Source organism: Pseudorca crassidens, chromosome 7 (assembly GCF_039906515.1).
Source record: "Pseudorca crassidens isolate mPseCra1 chromosome 7, mPseCra1.hap1, whole genome shotgun sequence".
NCBI classification, from domain to species: domain Eukaryota; kingdom Metazoa; phylum Chordata; class Mammalia; order Artiodactyla; family Delphinidae; genus Pseudorca; species Pseudorca crassidens.
The window spans coordinates 110,640,843-110,659,849 of NC_090302.1; the positions used below are offsets into that span (position 1 = coordinate 110,640,843).

A 19,007-nucleotide genomic window follows, 5' to 3' on the forward strand; every position below is an offset into this window, starting at 1 on the left:
AGATTTTAAAAAACCCTTAGAGGAACTTCACTGGTGATCCAGTGGCTAAGACTTCACCTTCCAATGCAGTGGCTAAGACTTTGCCTTCCACTGCAGGAGGTGCGGGATCGATCCGCATGCCTCGGGGCCCGAAAACCAAGAACATAAAACAGAAGCAATATTGTAACAAATTCAATAGAGACTTAAAAAAAAAAAAGGTCCACATCAAAAAATCTTTTAAAAATAAATAAACAAAAACCCTTAAATATTTGCTAAAAAGTGGCAAGAAGGGTTTACAGTCTGTGCTTAGGACGTTTACTTGGCTACGGAATCTTTGTGTCTTAAAGATTCTAAAGCTTCCAAAAGCCTCGCTTCGGAAGCACTACCTACAACAAAGAATAATGTTAACTGTGAAGCATTGAATACATGTGTTCACAGAGATGCTGACAACATCCAGGTTCAAGGCTGGCTTGCCAGCAACTGTGGGGACCATCAATTCCCCCACAAAGGAGCACCAGTTTGCTTCAAGAAAGGTTCAGGGCAAGGAGTTAAGCTTTTGTTACACATTCTGGAACGGAAGAGATGGTTTGCCTATACTTAAAACAGAGGAAGCACCCAAGCCCAGTGACTCTATATTTCCCTGAGGAGGTTAGAGTGTTTGCAAATTTTCATTAAATGGTCAGCTGTCTGAAGACAGTCTGAGTTCTTGCTGACCATGTTGTATTTGCAGTTGTCTACTTAGTATGCTTTCTGGCTCGTAGCAGGTACCGCATAACCACTTTTGAGTGAACCAATGTACAGTCGAGAGCAACATTAAAATTCATGTGGAAAATGAGGGCTTTAGATCTGGACCTCAGAAACTGCTGACACGTATAACAAGTCAAACGTGCAGATGAGATTTGCTAATCACCTATATGAAATCCAGATCTTTTGCGATAAATCCCAGCGTATCTGCATGAGAAAACACAAGCGTACATACACACTCACAATTTATCTCCCCCAAATTTGCTTTCTTGCTAACTCCATTTCATACGTACTTACAGGGTGAGCCAATATTAGAAGAATAGAAGGGCAACCCTGCCACTCCGTTGCTTAAAATACTCCAGTGATGGCATCATCTATGAGGGTAAAATCTAGAGTCGCACCCTGGCTCACGGAAAGAAGCCAGACCCCTGCCTGCTCCTCCAACCTCATCTCTCTGCCTCTGCCACAGTGATGTGGCACTTCTGTACGCAAGCTGCCTTCTAACCTGGGGCCTTGGCCTGGCTTTGGTCTGATGCTGTCTTCTGCCTGGAATGCTCTTCCTTCTGATACCACTGTGGTTGGTCCATCCTGGTCCTCAGAGCTGGTTATTCAGAAGCGACATTCAACCACTCAGTAAAACTTGGACACTGTTCCATTCTCAGTGTAGAACTTATCCCTCTCTGTTTTTGTTGTTTATGTGATTTGTTTGTTGTCACTCTTATTCCCCACTGGGCTCTAAGTTCTGTATGTCTGCTTTTTCTCTGGCCCTCAAAATGGTGCCTCACACCTATTAGATACTTAAATCGTTTTAAGTAAGTGAAAGAATGAACTAGATAAAAGATTTGTTACAGGCAGAATAAAAATGGAGGAATGTGTCAGCACGTGTTTGATTAGGAAACAACCGTACAATGTACCAGAGTAAAGTAGAATACAATTAGGAAACTATTTCATGGCAAAAGTAATACTTATGTGAATATTTCATTTATATTATAAAACTTTAATTTTCTTTTCCACACAAAGAGTTGAAGAGAAAAATACATACAAAAGATTCCTTGTATGGATTTGATAATAAATCACAAGAAAGTGGTTAAAGATCATGGTAGTAAAAGAAAAGGATCAAAAATATTAAACATGGAGATGTGAGTGCATACAAGAATTCTTTTAGTTGCCCCTATTATGTAGCAGTATGTGAGTACATTTTCTTTTTTATACTAATGTTTAAGTATTGACTATATTTCCCGCACTGTATATTTCATACCTGAGACCTGTGCAAGTGGAACTCTGTACCTCTGAATCTCCCTCCCCTATTTCTCTCCTGCTCTTTCCCCCCACCTCCCCGTTTGTTCTCTGTATCTATGACTTTGTTTCTATTTTACGTTAAATTGTTTTTTAGATTCCACATATAAGTGAAGTCATACAGCATTTGTCTTTCTCTGTCTGACTTATTTCACTTAGCATATTACCCTCTAGGTCTATCCAAGTTGTCGAAAATGGCAAGATTTTATACTTTTTATGGCGAAATAATATTCTGTTGTGTTTGTGTGTGTCTGTGTGTGTGTGTATACCACATCATCTTTATCCACTCATCTATTGATGGGCACTTAGGTTGCTTTCATATCTTGACTATTGTAAATAATGCTGCAATGAGGATAGGGGTGCATATATCTTTTCTATTGTTTTAATTTTCTTTGGATAAACACCCAGGAGTAGAATTTCTGGATCATATGGTAAATCTAATTGCAATATTTTGAAGAATCTCCATACTGTTCTCCATAGTGGCTACACCAATTTACATTTCCACTAACAGGGTACAAAGGTTCCCTTTTCTCCACATCCTCGCCAACACTTATTACTTGTTGTCAGCATGGATATTACCCAAAAGACAATTGTGAGGTGATATCTCCTTATGGTTTTGCTTTGCATTTCCCTGATGATAGTGATGTTGAGCATCTTTTCATGTGCCTTTTGCTGTCTGAATGTCTTCTTTGGAGAAATGTCTCTTCAGATCCTCTGAAGGATTGTTTAGTTTTTTGACATCAAATTGTATGAGGTTATTTTTTTGTATATTTTGGATATTAATGCTTTATCAGATAAATCATTGGCAAATATATTTCCTTTCAGTAGGCAGCCTTTTAATTTTGTTGATAGTTTCCTTCACTGTGCAAAAGCTTTTTCGTTTTGTGTAGTCCCATTTGTTTATTTTTGCTTTTGTTTCTCTTGCCTGAGGATACACATCCAAAAAATTACTAAGACTGATGTCAAAGAGAGTACTGCCTATGTTTTCTCCTGGTTTTGTGGTTTCAGATCTTACATTGAAATCATTAATATATTTAAAATTTATTTTTGTATATGATGTGAGAAAGTAGTCCAGTCTGCTTCTTTTGCATATAGTTGTCCACTTTTCCCAACACCATTTATTGAAGAAGAATTTTCCCCCATTGCATATTCTTGCCTCTTTTGTGATAGATTAATTGCCCATATAAGTGTGGATTTATTTCTGGGATGTTTGTTCCATTGATCTAAGTATCTGTTTTTGAGCTGGTACCATACTGTTTTGATTACTGTAGTTTTGTAGTATAGCTTGAAACCAGGGAGAGTGATACCTGTAGCTTTGTTCTTTTTTCTCAAGATTGTTTTGGCTATTTGTGGTCTTTATTGATATTTTTTAGCTCTGCAGGCATGTAACAAACATTATGAGGTACCTACCAAGGGCCAAGCACTCTTCTTGCTACTGGAGATATAAAGGTGTAAGGCAGCCTCTGTACCAAGGAAATACATAATCTAGTGATGGAGAAGTAAAGTACATTTTTTATTTCAAAGAGCACTGCACAATAAAAAATGGTCACACAGAAAACAAGGTGATGTATGCAGAACAAGGATGTCAGTGATGAATTAGAATATATTAAAAATACTATCATGTGATCTAATTGCATTTATTTGCAGTGTAGTACCTATGTCCTGGTGTTTGATATAATGCCTTCCCTCCCTGAGAAAGAAATGCCCCTTCATCTTCAAGTAATTGACTCTGGAGCTGATGCTTGTGCTCTGGGTTTCAGATCCAGACCTGGTCAGACACTCTTTTAGGACCTGAAATTGGTATTCCCAGAAGTAATCAGCTATTCACAGGTTGCTCAAGAATGGGAGGAAAACATCTTCTGCTGGGTGGATGGAAGAACAGAGAAAGCTGCTCTAACCAGAGAGAACAAAAAAAGCAGTTACACGCTGGGAGACAGAAATGAGAAATTAGGAGATTCTAGAGAAAAAAGAAGGTGCCTTTCCTTACAGCATCTGTGTAAAGCTTCTCTATATTTGATTGTGCATCTCACTTTTCTCATCCAGGAAAAAATTCTGAGTATCTATCATCTATCTATGTTTAAGCTAAAAGATTTTATGTTCTTATAAGCAAAGGGGTGCTGGTTAATCCAATGATATATGTAAATTCTTAAAATGGGAATCACATTTCTGGTTATATTGGCTAATACCCATAGTTATACAGTATAGGCTCCCCTGCAGCACTAACTTGGAAACATTATTCTAAATTTATAGAGTCTGTGATTAATTATAAATAGATATAATTTTGCTATAGACGGAAGAAAATACATACAAAAGTATAATTGAGAATATGATATCTCATGAATATGATTTAATAAATAACAGTAAAGTAGGATTATCTGGAGGATTGACAAAATTTAAAGACTGGCTTAAACTGGACCTAGGCCCAATCTGAAATAATGGGAAAATAAAAGCCTTCCAGACTCGCATCCGGTTCGCACAGAATGCTATAATAATAACGAGACTTTATCTGAATGGACACCCCTGGAAGACACACTGTCTTCCGTTCTGGCAGTGGTGAATGCCAGCCAAGAGTTAGATTTATTGCAAGAGTTATAAAATTAGTTGGGTTTTCCTATAGAAAAAGAGCTGAAGAGCCGAAAATCATACTAAATGGACAGGTTACAAAGCATGGCCTTAAATTTGTTCTTTTTAGTTATGACATTGTTATTCTGCATTTTGTTGGATATCTTGAACATTAAAATTCAAATCATTTGATAAAAACATCACCATCCTGGCCTCCAGATGGTTTCCATTTCCTCTTAGCTCTTGATCCTTTTCCTGCTTCCCTTCTTCCCACCCTCCTCCCTTTCTTCCTTCTTTCCATCAATCTTTTAAGTTTTTATTTTTATTAAAATCATATATACATGCAGTTATATATACATGTGGTTTAAAGAGCAAATAGTTAGCGGGTAAAAAACCCAATTTGTTAAAACCATCCATGTTGAGCCTCTCCATTTCCCTTCCCCCGAAGCAATCCTTTTCAACTCTTCTAGTTGATTCTCTGTGTATTTTATCTCCATAGCTCAATATAACCTGCTAGACTGTTACTTCTTGATTTTTCAATTCTGTGTGTGCGTTTCTGACTATGAAAAATAACAACTGAGCTTTCATCCTTCTTGTCCGCTCCCCACTCCACACATTTCTCATTCCGTCAACGTTTTTCATTAAGTTGGAGCATAATTTTAGTTACAGCCCTTAGTGTTTACATCATCATTATGTTGTAAACGAAGTCTTGGAGTAGAGTAGGATTACTTTCCTCTCTTCTAAAACTTTAAAAAAAATAATTTTTGTTCACATAAGTACACTTTATTGTTCATCCTAAAAAGTCTGTCAGTTGTCTACTTCTCCTCCCCATCAAATTGATCTTGAAGAAACCTCTTGCAGAGTCTGCAGACCTGCACCGTGTGCGCTGGTTTCTTTGGTACACCCTGTCCTCTGGGCATCTCTCTCTTCGCTCTCACCCTGGGGATTTCTTTTGACTGTTTCCTCAGTGGGCTCTCCTGTTCAGAGATCTCATGCATTCCTTTTTTCTTATTTTTCTTCCTAGTTTCAGAAGAGCACATTATCCAGTAGCTTTCTGGAAACTGTTTGTACAAAGTAAAATAGTTGAGAGTCTGTGGGTCTGAAAATGTCTTTATCTCACCCTTAGAGCTGACAGGTAATTGGCATGGAATTCTAAGTGGGAGATAATTCTTCTTTAGGATGATCTTGTAGTTTCCAATGTTGTTCTTGAGAAACTGAATCTCTCCTGGTCCTTTGTATGTGATCCATTTATTTTCTTCAATGAAAGCTTATATAATTTTCTTTTTGTCTCATCTTCTGAAATGTTAAGATGATGTGCCTTGGGGTGGGTCTATGTTCATCCATTGTCTCAGGTATTTGATAGACTCTTTTATTTAGAAATTTTAGCTGTGGAAATTATATTATACATAATTGTTTTCACCATTTTCTCTTTCTTGAGTCCCTGTTACTGGAATGCTTAGAAAACTGGACTATTCTCATGATTATCTTCCATCCCCTTATTTTCTTTTTATAATTCTTGCTCTAATTTTATGGGATATTTTATCATTTTTTCCCCCAAAACTTCCATTGAGTTTCCCATTTCAGATATGATTTTATTTTTCAATTTCTAGGATATCCTTTTTATTCTCTGGACATCTCTTTTTATGGCATCCTATTTTTATTTCATTTATGCAGTATCTTATCTTTTCCTTGAAGATTTTAGAGATTGTTTTTAATTTTATTTTTTGAAGTTTTCTCCTGATTAGTCCTTCAATATTTTAAAAAATATATCATTTTGCTTTTTGCTTTGATCTCTACCTTTCATGTTGTAGAAATTCAGAAAATGTCTCTACTTCTTACCTGTCTGTTAATGTTTAAAGAAGGATGAATGGAAGCTCTGAGCAAGTGGATGGAGCTTTTAAACTGTAAACTTCACTGTAAGGGATCTGTCTGGCTTGTTGATGGGGTGGGATACCTGACATGAATGTTTTTAAGTTCCTTCCTGGATGTGTTAGGTGTTCTAGAGATGACTCATCCTTCTTTTGTCTGGAGGACAATGTCCTGACTGCCAGCGTTCTGGGAGCCTAATGGACAAGACAGCTGAGGTTCTCAGCCTCCAGCAGGTGTACCTATATCTTATGTTTCTGTCTTCAGTAATTTCCCTACCTTGATCTCTGCTTGATGCCCATCAATCCAGAGACCTCTGCTGTGCTGTCCTCAGAGAAGAGGCGTTTAGCCTACAGTCAGAGGTGAGAGCAGTAGCACGGAATGCGGGGGGAGCTCTGGGGGCCTCACTTGAAACCCTGCCTTATTTCCATCACCACCTCCTTCACCATCATCTCCTGAGATAACTCCAAGTTACAGAGTTATAGATAACTCTAATTTCTGCGCTGTTTAAGGATTCTGTAGTACATACCAGGTAGCTTCTTGGCTTTTCCAATGGCTAGCTTAGGATTTACTTTCCAGGGCCCACTAATTCTGTAACCACTAATTTATCTGCTTTCAGATTCCAAACTTTGCTGCTGTTGTTGTTGTTTCATATGACCTTGTCAGCTTATGGCTAAAAAATTTTCTTTGTAGAGTTTTTGTGAGGTTTTTGGACAACCAAGCAAAATTTAGTACCTGTATTCAATTTGCCATATTCCCATGTTCTTCTCACTTTTCATAGGTAACCTTTTAAAATCTTAAAAACATTTTTTGACAAACAGAACATATCTGGGTTTTGTGTTTTAACCCAATCTGATGGTATCTCTTCCTTGACGGGAGTATTCAACCGTTTACATTTAGTGAAATGACTGAATTTGATTATACTTTACGTTCAGTACTTACTTTGCAAAGTTTTGTTTGCTGGTTTGAATAGTTTACTGTTTATCCCACTTTCCTTTTTGTTAGTATTCGGGTTCTACCATACTTTCGGATTCCACTGTCTTCTGATTATCTTTCCTTTTCCTGCTCTGTTAAGCACAATAATCCACTGTTTGTGAAGGAGTTACTGCTAGTTGTCCCTCAAAGCAGCACTGCTTATTCAACAATGGGACTCTGATTAATCAGACTTCTAAAACCCCTAATGAGACAGCCTTTAGGATATTTTCACTACTCTCCAATTACCCTCCCCTTCCAAAATCCTCGTTATGTTGAAATAGTGTAGTACTTTCAGAATTTTCTTCACATTTCATTCCATGGCAGTATACCTTAGTTATTAAGATTTTGTATAAAAATATACAAATATACGTACATATATATAATTTTTGCAGGGTTCACTGCTCTGCACTGTTTCATCCACTTAGATTTTGAGGTCCCCATCCTGGTCATTTGCTTCTTGTTTGTAATATTTTTCAAGTATTTTTCAAGTATTTTCCTAAGATAAAGTATGTGAATGATAAACTTTCTGATGTATCTTGACTATTTTAACTTTCATTTGCTTTGATAGGTGACTTTTATCTTGGATTAATATAGGAATCCTTGGTTTTAGGTTCTTTGCTCACAATAGCCTTGATTATGCAACTCTACTGTTTTAGCCTTCAGTTGTATAAATGAGAAGACCAATGCTACTCTGATCTTATTTTTGCCTTGTACCTAATTTTTCTTTTTTTCCGAAGCTTAAAAGCTTTGTACTTAGTGTTCAAGAATATTACTAAGATTTGCTTGGATGGGTATATCTTCTTACCAATCTTACTGGCAAGTCAAAAAATGAGAGTTTCCAATCTGGTCCAATGTCAAACTCCTCCACACACTGCCAACGCCAAGCTCTTCCTTTATTTCCCACCCCCCTGGTCCTCATACATGGGTCGTGTTTTTCCTTAACCATCAGAGCACCTGCAGCTGTTCCTTGTCTCCTGCATATCCAGACCCAGCAACGTTTGACTTGGGATTGAGAGTTGAAGGGTGCCTGTGATCAGGTTATCAGTTCCCAGGATCCTTTCAATGCTTGTAATACCTACTTTCATTCATCTCTTATTAACTATCAGTTGCCTTTCCTCTGCTTTCTAGAGATGGACACCCAGTGCGATTTACCTTGATTTATTGTCCCTCCAGTTTAAAACAACTGTGTTACTATGTTCTTTCAAGCTGCATGCCAATATATCAGTAAGTATTTATCCTTCGAATAAAGGTAGCTCCCTCTGAAATACCTCCACTGAATATACACCTGGCACCTCAAACTCAAAATTTCTAAGAACTACTAGGTTGATTTACTCCCTAAAGTACTTATTTCAATTATGAAACCAGTATTCATTCTTTGACTTTGCCCTATTTTCTTCTCCTCACATCTAATCCGATACTTAGGGCCATTTTGATTTTCCTCTTCTCCTCCCTTATTTCCTCCCCTCCTTCCTTCCTCCCTCCCCCCTTCCCTCTTTCTTCCATTTTACTGTTGTCACACTAGCTATGACCTTCACTATTTCTTACCTGAAGTACAGTTTTCATACTGATCTCCTTGTTTTCATTTTTCCTTATTCTAATCTTCCCTCTTATATGCATGGTAGGAAATCTAATCGTCATATTCACTATCCACCTAAACACTTGGAATATCTCCTTATCGCCTACTGAGTTACACAAAATGTCTTTGTTCTAACAATGTATCGTTAGCCACAGTTATCCAAGGATACCTTCCCAAGTCTTGTCTTTCATTTCTCCATTCCTCATGCTCTATTCTCCAGCCAAGTTAGATCACTCATTCTATTCCATACGTGCTAAGAGCTCCCCCAACTTCAGCTCTTCATCTCTGTACACAAACTTTAACTTGTAAAGGCCAGTTTCTTCTATATTCTGCCAAGTTTGCAACATAACTTGGATTTTTAAGACAATTTTTAAAAGGAGTTTTTGCCTTAGAGAAATACATGTATCTGTTTATATGTATCATCATAACTGATATACTGTGTATTTGTTCAGTGTTTCAGTTATGTTTTACCTCTGCTTAGTGAAACATAGAGATCTGTACACAGTAGGTAATCGATGAACATTTTTGGAAATGGGAAAGCGCTCAGCATCAAGTGCGAGAGAGGATTTTAAGTTAAATAAAGTTGGGGCATTCATTTCTCAGCTCCCCAGAGCGGTAAAGATCAGGTAGCCTGAGGTTTGCATCTTTTCTTCTTGTTCTCTCCTCTAAAGAGGTAGAAAAGAGTTCTTCTCCCAGAAACTGTAATAAGTGCAGTCAAAAGTTCAGGGAACTTTGCTATATAAGCAGTTACCTTCATGTGCTTACAGCCATTTCTTGTTACGTTTCATTAAGACTGGAATCTGTGACGTGTTGGGTGGGGACTGGAAGAAGTTTGCCAAATTAAGAGTGTATGTGAGGTTGCACTGTGAAGCTTGTTCCCACTTTTAAAGCAGGTTTCAAGTAATTCAGAAGCATTCATGATTAGATAAACTAGTGGATGCTAGATATACAATAGGTTATGCGTGGAAACCAGAGGTCCCAGGGGACATCCTTTTAAACTAGAGCATTGCACACATTATTGTACACGTTCCAGGCTTCAGTTTCCTTGCCTCTGAAACAGGAACAAGGAGACATAACTCCCAGCATTCCTATTAAAATTAAATCAAAATATATACAAAAAGAGGATGGGTAGCTTGATGGTCAAGAACACTGATCTGGCGATCGGAATTAGGTTAGAATCTTTGATTTGTCAGTAAGAGTGTAATTAGGAATAAAGCTAGAGCACCTTTCTGACCACCATCCGTCACCCTGAACACTCAGGACATTTTGCACCTTATTCATAACATCGATCAAATTCTAATTTCTTTTATATTTATTTGCATATTTATGTCCCAGATCAATTGTAATCTTTCCCTCCTTGAAACTTCTCAGCACTTGGAGTGTTATTTGTGACCTTTATTACATTCTAATTTCTTTTTTAGTTTTTACTGCATACTTATTAATCTGCCTGGGTGGTTGGAATTTTGAAAGCAGCCTTTAAAAAACTTCATCTTTTATTCAGTACCTAATACAGTGTCTTGCAAATAGTTGCTGCTCAGTGAAGAATGGATAAATCAGGACAAATCCTAATGAAGTGAACTTGGCAAAGTTAAGTCCAGGTGGGTGCATACTCTGGACGTGGCTTTGGAAGACCCAGGGGTCATTCTCCTTTTGTGTGTTACTGGGAGACCAAGGTGTCTTGGTGACGATCTTCTCCTGGTCCCTTGTTTAGATCTGGGGGAGTTGACTGAAAGGGTAGAAGGGAAGGACTTGAGGGAAATGAAAAATAACAAAAACTCAAAAGTGAAACTGGATCCAGCCTGGATGAATGAGCCTATATATTTATTTTCTGCCTATTCCATGTTAAGGGTAGAGAAATCAAACAAGTATTTATTTTTATTTAAAAAAATTTATATTGGGGCATAGCTGACTAACAATGTTGTTAGTTTTGGGTGTACAGCAAGGTGAATCAGTTATACATATACATGTATCTATTCTTTTTCAAATTATTTTCCCATTTAGGTTATTACAGAACATTGAGCAGAGTTCCCTGTGCTATACAGTAGGTCCTTGTTGGTTATTTTATATATAGCAGTGTGTGCATGTCAGTCACAAACTCCTAATCTATCCCTTCCCCCCACCCTTCCCTCTGGTAACCGTAAGTTCATTCTCTAAGTCTGTGAGTCTGTTTCTGTTTTGTAAAGAGGTTCATTTGTACCATTTTTTTTTAGATTTTGCATATAACCAATATCATATGGTATTTGTCTTTCTCTGTCTGACTGACTTCACTTAGTATGATCATCTCCAGGTCCATCCATGTTGTTACACGTGGCATTCATTCTTTTTTTGTGGCTGAGTAATAGTCCCTTGTATAAATAGTCAATATACCACATCTTCTTTACCCATTCATCTGTCAGCGGACATTTAGATTGTTGCCATGTCTTGGCTATTAGCAACACTAATAAATAGTGCTGCTATGAACACTGGGGTTCATGGATCCTTTCGGATTATGGTTTTCTCCAGATATATGCCCAGGAGAAGGATTGCTGGATCATACAGCAGCTCTATTTTTACTTTAAGGAACCTCCATACTGTTCAAACAGAGGTACTTTTGCCGTCTTGTTTTTGGGAGGTGTATGCTCTTACCTACATTGACAAAATTCTGAATAACAAAAAATCAGATAAAGAAAACTGATGGATCACTTGTTTGAGGTTGCATTTTCTCAGGATGCTCCCCAAATCACAAAACATTTTAAATAATTTAAAGAATGTATTTATTACTCGGAAGCCAACCAAAATGAGATCCTGCTTTTTTCCTTGTCCTAAGTCTTCTCCGTCTCTGCCTTCCTGACCATGTCTTCCCTTCAAGAGCTTGTTCAACAAAAGGAAAGCCAGACCTCTCAGTGCGTGAGTTGCCCTCTCGTGACAAGGGCTGTCCTAACAGCTGAGGTCAGTAGAGGGTTTTCCAGTTCAGGCTCTGTCTCCACGGATAACAGACATGGAGCTGGATGGAGAGAAAGTCTTACAAAAAGCCCAGAAGGGGCCAGAGTTTGATTCAGGAACCTGGAGTAGAAGACTGAGCTTTCAGATCAAGGGAATAGGGCCTGTGGACAGTGTCCTGCAACAGGCACTGACACTTGCAGAGACCTGAGCACGCTCACACTCAGGAACGGTGTGGAATTCTCATTTAAAGGGCCAAGAATGGAAAAACTCTTATTCAGCAAAGTCTTCAATTTGGTCCCATTAAGTAATCATTAAAGAGAAGTGAGGTGGAGAGGAAATGTTTTAGCTTCTGCAACAATCTTTAAAGTAATATTAAAGTTTGTTTGAAGAGTCACCAATATACTTCTGTCTTCCTGTGCTCACATGATGTGTCTTTGTGCCCTGTGTTAGCATAAATGGTATTTCCAGATGTGTTCCTTTCTAAATATGGCAGTATAACCATAACAGTTATAACCTGAGCTATCAGAAGCTAAACAAAAAGAAAAAAGTAACAAACATTAAAAATGTTTTCTTAGAGTGCTGGACAGGGTGATATAGTTTAAAAATCACCATTTAAAAATATACTCTAGGTACCTTCAAGTGTTTAAATGCTTTTCTTTTAAACATACTGAACAGAAGCAAGGTTCATGTTATTGACTCATTCCCCATGTTAAAAAAAATAACACAAAACAAAGCCTTTTTGTACTGGAGTTTTTCGCCCTTCCATCCTTTTCTTTAATTCTCTCTGTGTGTTGTACATAAATTATTATATAGTGTCAAGTGAAGTTTACGTGAATCATGAATAGGCCTAGTAATATTTTCCGGTAAATGTGGACTAAAACTTGAAGGATATCATAGTGCCTTTGGAAAAAAAACCTGCCAGGGTACTGACAGGTCCTTATGAAAGGAAAAGGTGACTTTGAAGAGGCATGTGACATGTTTACAACTTCAGCCCAGATGTGTCTCCTGTAAAGTAGGAATAATTGCCTTACACAGGAGAGATGTTTCTTTGCTTTTTCAATGGCATTGTCATTTGAAGAAAAGATTTCCTTTGACATATGCACCTCATATTTTCGGATGAATAAGAAAAAGATGAAGCTCACATAGGAGTTTGTATCCATAGTGTGTGTGTGTGTGTGTGTGTCTACACTTTGCAGGATACGGTTACATGATCTGACAGTCTTTAAACCTCACAACGTCAGGGGTCAAACAACCAGACACTTAAAAAACAAAGCTGATGGAAAATACCCAGAGCAGCCTCAAGAAGGTCAGGCCTCAACAACTACAAAAACAAGTCTAGGTTTTTTGAGCTATGATACTGTTGAGTTAGCCGTAGACCTGAAAGTTCCGCATTTGAAACCACGTGACAAAGGTCCACATCGGTGGTTCTCGCTGAAGGTGTGAAGGTGTGTTATATTGTTGGGGAAAAAGCCCTCACTTTCGCTGTTTTAGAGAGAATGATGGGATTGACAGAAATGAAAAGACATTTATTCGTGCAAATAAATGCCCAGGATGAATAGCAAAGGCCTCCTAGGACAGTAAGGGCCGTGAACACGTGCAAGTTTCTGCCCGCAGTTAACAGTGGACAGATGTGCCGCCCGTCAACCTGGCCCCCAGGTGGGAATCTCTTTCTACTGATTGGACCATTGAAGGGAAAAACTGCTCTTAGGATTTAGCCCCAATGCGTGTCTATCTCTAAATCCCTTTGTAATGTCTAATATCTTTAAAAAATGACATTTCTCTGTCTTGCTTTTCTTGGCTTCTTATTTACAGCCTGGAGGGACAGGAAGACTTGCTGAGTCATTCAAAAATGAATCCATTGGTAATTTTGATGTTATTAAATAGCAGATCAAGATGGAACTTTTCTTAGATGTCGAACATGGCGGGGGGGGGGGGGAAAGCAATGAAATGTATAGATGCAAATGATAGCAGTTGTGAGAATCTTATATCTAATAATTTAAATGTTACCCGGGTGTTTGGGAAGGCCCGTTCGCCATGCCTTTCACTGTCCTATAGAGGAAATTCAGAGGAGTTTCTTCTTTGCTAAACTTATTATCAAAGAAAACATTGACGAATGGTTCTAGGGCATTCACTAGACCATGTCACCAGGCAGTGGAACGTTATTGAAAAGAGGATAGATAGTTGTCATGGAGGCAAACTGTGCCGGGATTCCTTGCATGTTTTCTTTAGAATCTCCTTTCATCATCATCAAATATATGGCATCCCCAAGCCTTTCCCTGTCCTATCACAGCAGAAAATGATAAAATGTCCCAGGCACTCAGCGTTCCTGAAGAAGACTGCTGTCAGCTCCACGTGACCGGCACAGGGATACTGTTCCAAGCCCAACTCTTGGGCTACCAGGGCTGACGGGATACATATTTCCATATATTAGCAACCCTTCTGACCCCACCAGTGTGCTAGCAGGGTGCAGAAAGACCACCGATTGAATTCACTGAGAGAATACATTAAGATTGGGTGGAAAAGCCTTATAACAATAAAGGGTTTTTGTTTATCCATTTATGACTCTGTCTATCCATTTGCCTGGCTTCATGCTCTGTATATATGCCTGATTTGGGGATCTTTGGAGAAAGAGGGGCGGATGCGAGACACGGTTCCAGGTGGAAGAATGAATAATTGATTTGAGACGTGCACGTGGGAACAACTGATGCAGGCGATGCACATTCCCAACGTTACAGCAGCAGTAAAAGGGTAGTTAGGTAAAGATGGAATTCCTGACGTCTTCTGGTACTTCGGATTTGCTTGACTGTTTGCTATTAAAAGATGTCTTAGTATTCATTTGATTGCCTGAAGGATACACCCACTTTGGGGGTTGTACTTCAGTTTAAGTTAGAACACGTTTTTTTCTTTGGCATATCTATTATGTCTGTGTCCCAAGATAGGATCGGGGAGGGAGGGGGAAACCAAGGATGAATAAAACAGTCACCCTTGCTTTAAATTCACTCTGTAGTAGCCTCACTAGCTGGTGTCTTTCATTCTTGAGATGCTGTTATTACAAAAGACCTTTTTTTTAAATTTTTATTTATTTTATTTTTTGGCTGTGTTGGGTCTTCATTGCTGTGCGCAGGCTTTCTCTGGTTGTGGCGAGCGGGGGCTACTCTTCGTTGCAGTGCACGGGCTTCTCATTGTAGTGGCTTCTCTTGTGGAGCATGGGCTCTAGGAGCAGAGGCTCAGTAGTTGTGGTGCACATGCTCTGCTGCTCCGTGGCATGGGGGATCTTCCCGGACTAGGGCTCGAACCAGTGTCTCCTGCATTGGCAGGCAGATTCTTTACCACTGAGCCACCAGGGAACCCCCCAAAAGACTTTATTTTTAAAGATATACACCATTTTTCCCCGTCTCTTCATCAAGTACAGAATTCATACACACACAATCTACACCAAACCATATAATCACACACACACGTATCTGTCAGTCAATTGTGTATGTCTATCATCCATGTAACTCTATATAACTGTCTACCTATGTAACTCTGTATCTATCTATCATCCATGTAACTCTATATAACTGTCTACCTATGTAACTCTGTATCTATCTATCACCTACCTCCCTACTGATTCAGGAGAACCCAATGCAGCAGCTGTGTCTCAGTCTAACCACAAGGAAGATATGTTTTACCTTCCCCTTCACTAAAGGGCTAAGAACTTTGAGACCTGGAGGTCTGGATTACTCTTTCCTGCAAATAAATATTGAGAAGTCTTTTGACTGAAATACTAGACTGTTGGAGAAGAGCTCTTCTTCCTGAGGAAAAAAAAAAAAATTGCATTTTATGGCTGGGTGGTGGGTTCCCTGAAAAGCTGCGTTCTGTTCATGAAACTTGTGAGGATTCAGGCCATTGAGGGATGTGGCGGCTGAGACCCTCGGTCTGGGTGCTTCCTCGGTGCCCACGACTGGGTCAGAGGACATGGATGTCACGATCTGGGGCTGCCCACCTTCAGATGAAACTCTCGAGTCTGACAAGGACAGGTAAGAATGAGAAACACGTTGCACTGAAGACCAGATATTTCCTGATCTCTCTAGATCTTCTCATATAATTGCAGAAGCTATAGAAAAAGAGAGCTTTACAAAAAGACTAGATTCCCTGCCAGTTTTGCTGCTTGGGAATGGAGCCAAATGTAACTTGATTTGGGAAAATCAATGTGATTTTTCTCAGACCAAAGTCTCATGCGACAAATGCGTACCAGTTAGGCAAACATACATTCATATGTGATAGAAATGCTTGACATAGAATGTCAGTGACATTGAGGAACAGGCAGGAACAAGTAAAAAGAACAAATAGTGTTATTAAAAAAAAAATCTAGGGCTTCCCTGGTGGCGCAGTGGTTGAGAGTCCGCCTGCCTGTTCAGGGGACACGGGTTCGTGCCCCGGTCTGGGAGGATCCCACGTGCCGCGGAGCGGCTGGGCCCGTGAGCCATGGCCGCTGAGCCTGCGCGTCCGGAGCCTGTGCTCCGCAACGGGAGAGGCCACAACAGTGAGAGGCCCGCGTACCGCAAAAAAAAAATCTTGGTTACAACAAAAAGGAGGATTGAGTGGCAGGTTAAATAAGGAACACTTTTCTCAACTGCCTGTAATTAAATGAGATTTCTTGTGCTCTGATGTAGGAGGGTCATGTCCGAATTTCCAAATCTTTATGAAAGACCACAAGTCGATGTTACCAGTTTTGGGCAGCGGATGGTAGCAGAGAGCTCTTCTTAAAGTTTGACCTATATTCAGCCAAAAATTCAGGCACTTCATATTTTTAAGCTGTTTCTGATATATAAACTCATTTTTCATAATGACATATTTTAAGTCTTTATTTAAAGAAATGAAGGCAAGAGTCTCCAGGGTCAGCCAGTGGTATTTGTTGGGTTTTTTTGCTTGTTTTGTTTTGTTTTCATTTATTTCATTGAAGTATAGTTGACTTGCAATGTTGTGTTAATTTCTGTTGTACAGCAAAGTGATTCAGTTATACATATAGATACATTCTTTTCATATATTCTTTTCCATTACGGTTTATTACAGGATTTTGAGTATAGTTCCCTGTGCTATACTGTAGGACCTTGTTGTTTATCCATTCTTTGTATCATAGCCAGTGGTATTTGTACGGCTGTATTAAAGTATCAGAAATTGTCTGATTCTACTGAACTCTAAAGCGTTGCCTTACTTTTTGGGAAACTGATGATTTTAGATCTTTGGAGCTAGTTAAAAAGCCTGTAGAATGAATTTGAATGTAAGAGGTTAATAAGTTTTGCAATGGAGATTACAAACCAGACTGAGTCATTATATATCGTACTTTCGGTCCTACTCAAGGGATTCATAACCATCTAGACATGGGGGAGTTACAGACTGGATTTATGGCATAAGCGTTCTCGCCATTCATCATAAAACTAATTGTATAGAGCAGGGTAACAAACAGAATGGAGCTCATTGCTTTTATTTGGAGGAGAACGTAATAGATAAGAGCATCTTCAGTTTGTAAAATTAGCTTCATTTGTGTGGGTGATAAACTTAGGGGAGTAAGCAGGCCATGGTTAAAAAGTACCACGTTCTCATGTTGGCAGGTAAAGCAAATCTTTCTCTCAGTGTGTTGCCACAGCATTTTCTTGGTGAAAGCATGGGGAGCGGAGCTATGACACAATAGAGTGGAAGATGTGATACAGAAAAGAGCCAGAGAAGTTAGTCTTTAATGAAAGAGCAGAACACTGAAAAGTATATGATGTAAAAAGAACAGAAGTGTGTTTCACCTCCTCTCGTGATAGGGGAGAATTTGGGTCATTGTGAGATATTAGCCAAGTTGTTTTAGTTATTCATTTTTATAGATTATCTGGTTTATTAACAGCGTGAGGTTTGGGGTCCTTGCCTGGTCTAGGCTCTCCCAGTTTCAGCAGCTGTGCTGACACCCCAGCCCAGAAGTCCTGTGCCCTGTGGCTGGAGGGTGCTCCAAGGCATCTCAGGCAGAATGCACTATTGCATGAACCAGAACATTTCTGAGGAATAAACCTCTACTCATTTGCAGCTTGGAAAGCACACATTCACTCTGGAATACACCTAAAAAAAAAATTTCTGCTCATGGTTGACCTCACCTTTTTTTGTTGAACCAAACCCATTCATCAAATATATCGCAGAGGTGGCTAATGAGCTTTCAGAATTCTAATAGAAGCAGAAAGTCAAGGACAGTACAAATTGGTCCACATCACCCACCTTATTAGGTTTACAGTGCTGGCAGCACTTCCTAATCTTCTGAGAGTAACAGCCTATCTGGTTAGTGGAGGTCTGCTGTTTTCACAATAGGGTTTTATGTACCTGTCTACGGGTTCAATAAAATTGGCTCCGTATTTCCTAGAGAGTGGTATGCTGCACATCTTTTTTGAATGTTATCATCAAATTTTCCTTTCTAATATTTGAAAATGCTTATGTCAAACACGGAGTATTTATATCATTGCGAAAAATAAATTTTTCTGCAAGACCTCAATTATTAAAAATTCATGCCCCTTCTCTGTATTGAATTTTTTATATTGCAGCTGTTAGCTAAAACACGGGGAAAAGAACAAAAATGTAAATTATTAGAATTGATGGGTGACCATCTGAATAGCTCTGAACCACGACGTCAGTTCAAGCTTCATAGCTGGGTATTTGGAGCCTCAGAATCTAACTCTTGGATAGATGCAAGAAAGATGAATATATTAAAATATATAGACAGATTTTCTTCTATAGAAGACTGGATTGAGAGCCTTTGTCTTCTACATATCATTAGATAGTTAAACCGGAATATGAGGAGGGGAGGAAAGGAAGGGGGGAGAAAGAGGTTCAAGCGTCTTACAAGCGTAGGCCATCTAGGTTTCTGCTCAATATGGGAAATCCATCTTCAGTTCAAACCTAATCAAAGGTCAGTTCAGGGAGAAATCATAGATGCTTTGCAGTTGGAACAGAATTCCTTTGGAGAGAGTCCAGCTTAGTTCAGAGTAAACTCTGATAAAGTTGCTGCTGGGACAAACTGGTCTCCGGATGGATCCTACTGGATGGATTCCAGTAGAAAGAGAGAAGTTACCAT

The 19,007-nt window shown here is 39.0% G+C and overlaps 1 protein-coding gene across 1 annotated transcript in view; it reads right to left on the reverse strand.

Annotated features, from left to right (window-relative positions):
* GALNTL6 (polypeptide N-acetylgalactosaminyltransferase like 6) overlaps nt 1-19,007 on the reverse strand; it is a 1,150,933-nt gene that overhangs the window by 356,729 nt on the left and 775,197 nt on the right. The window lies entirely within an intron of this gene.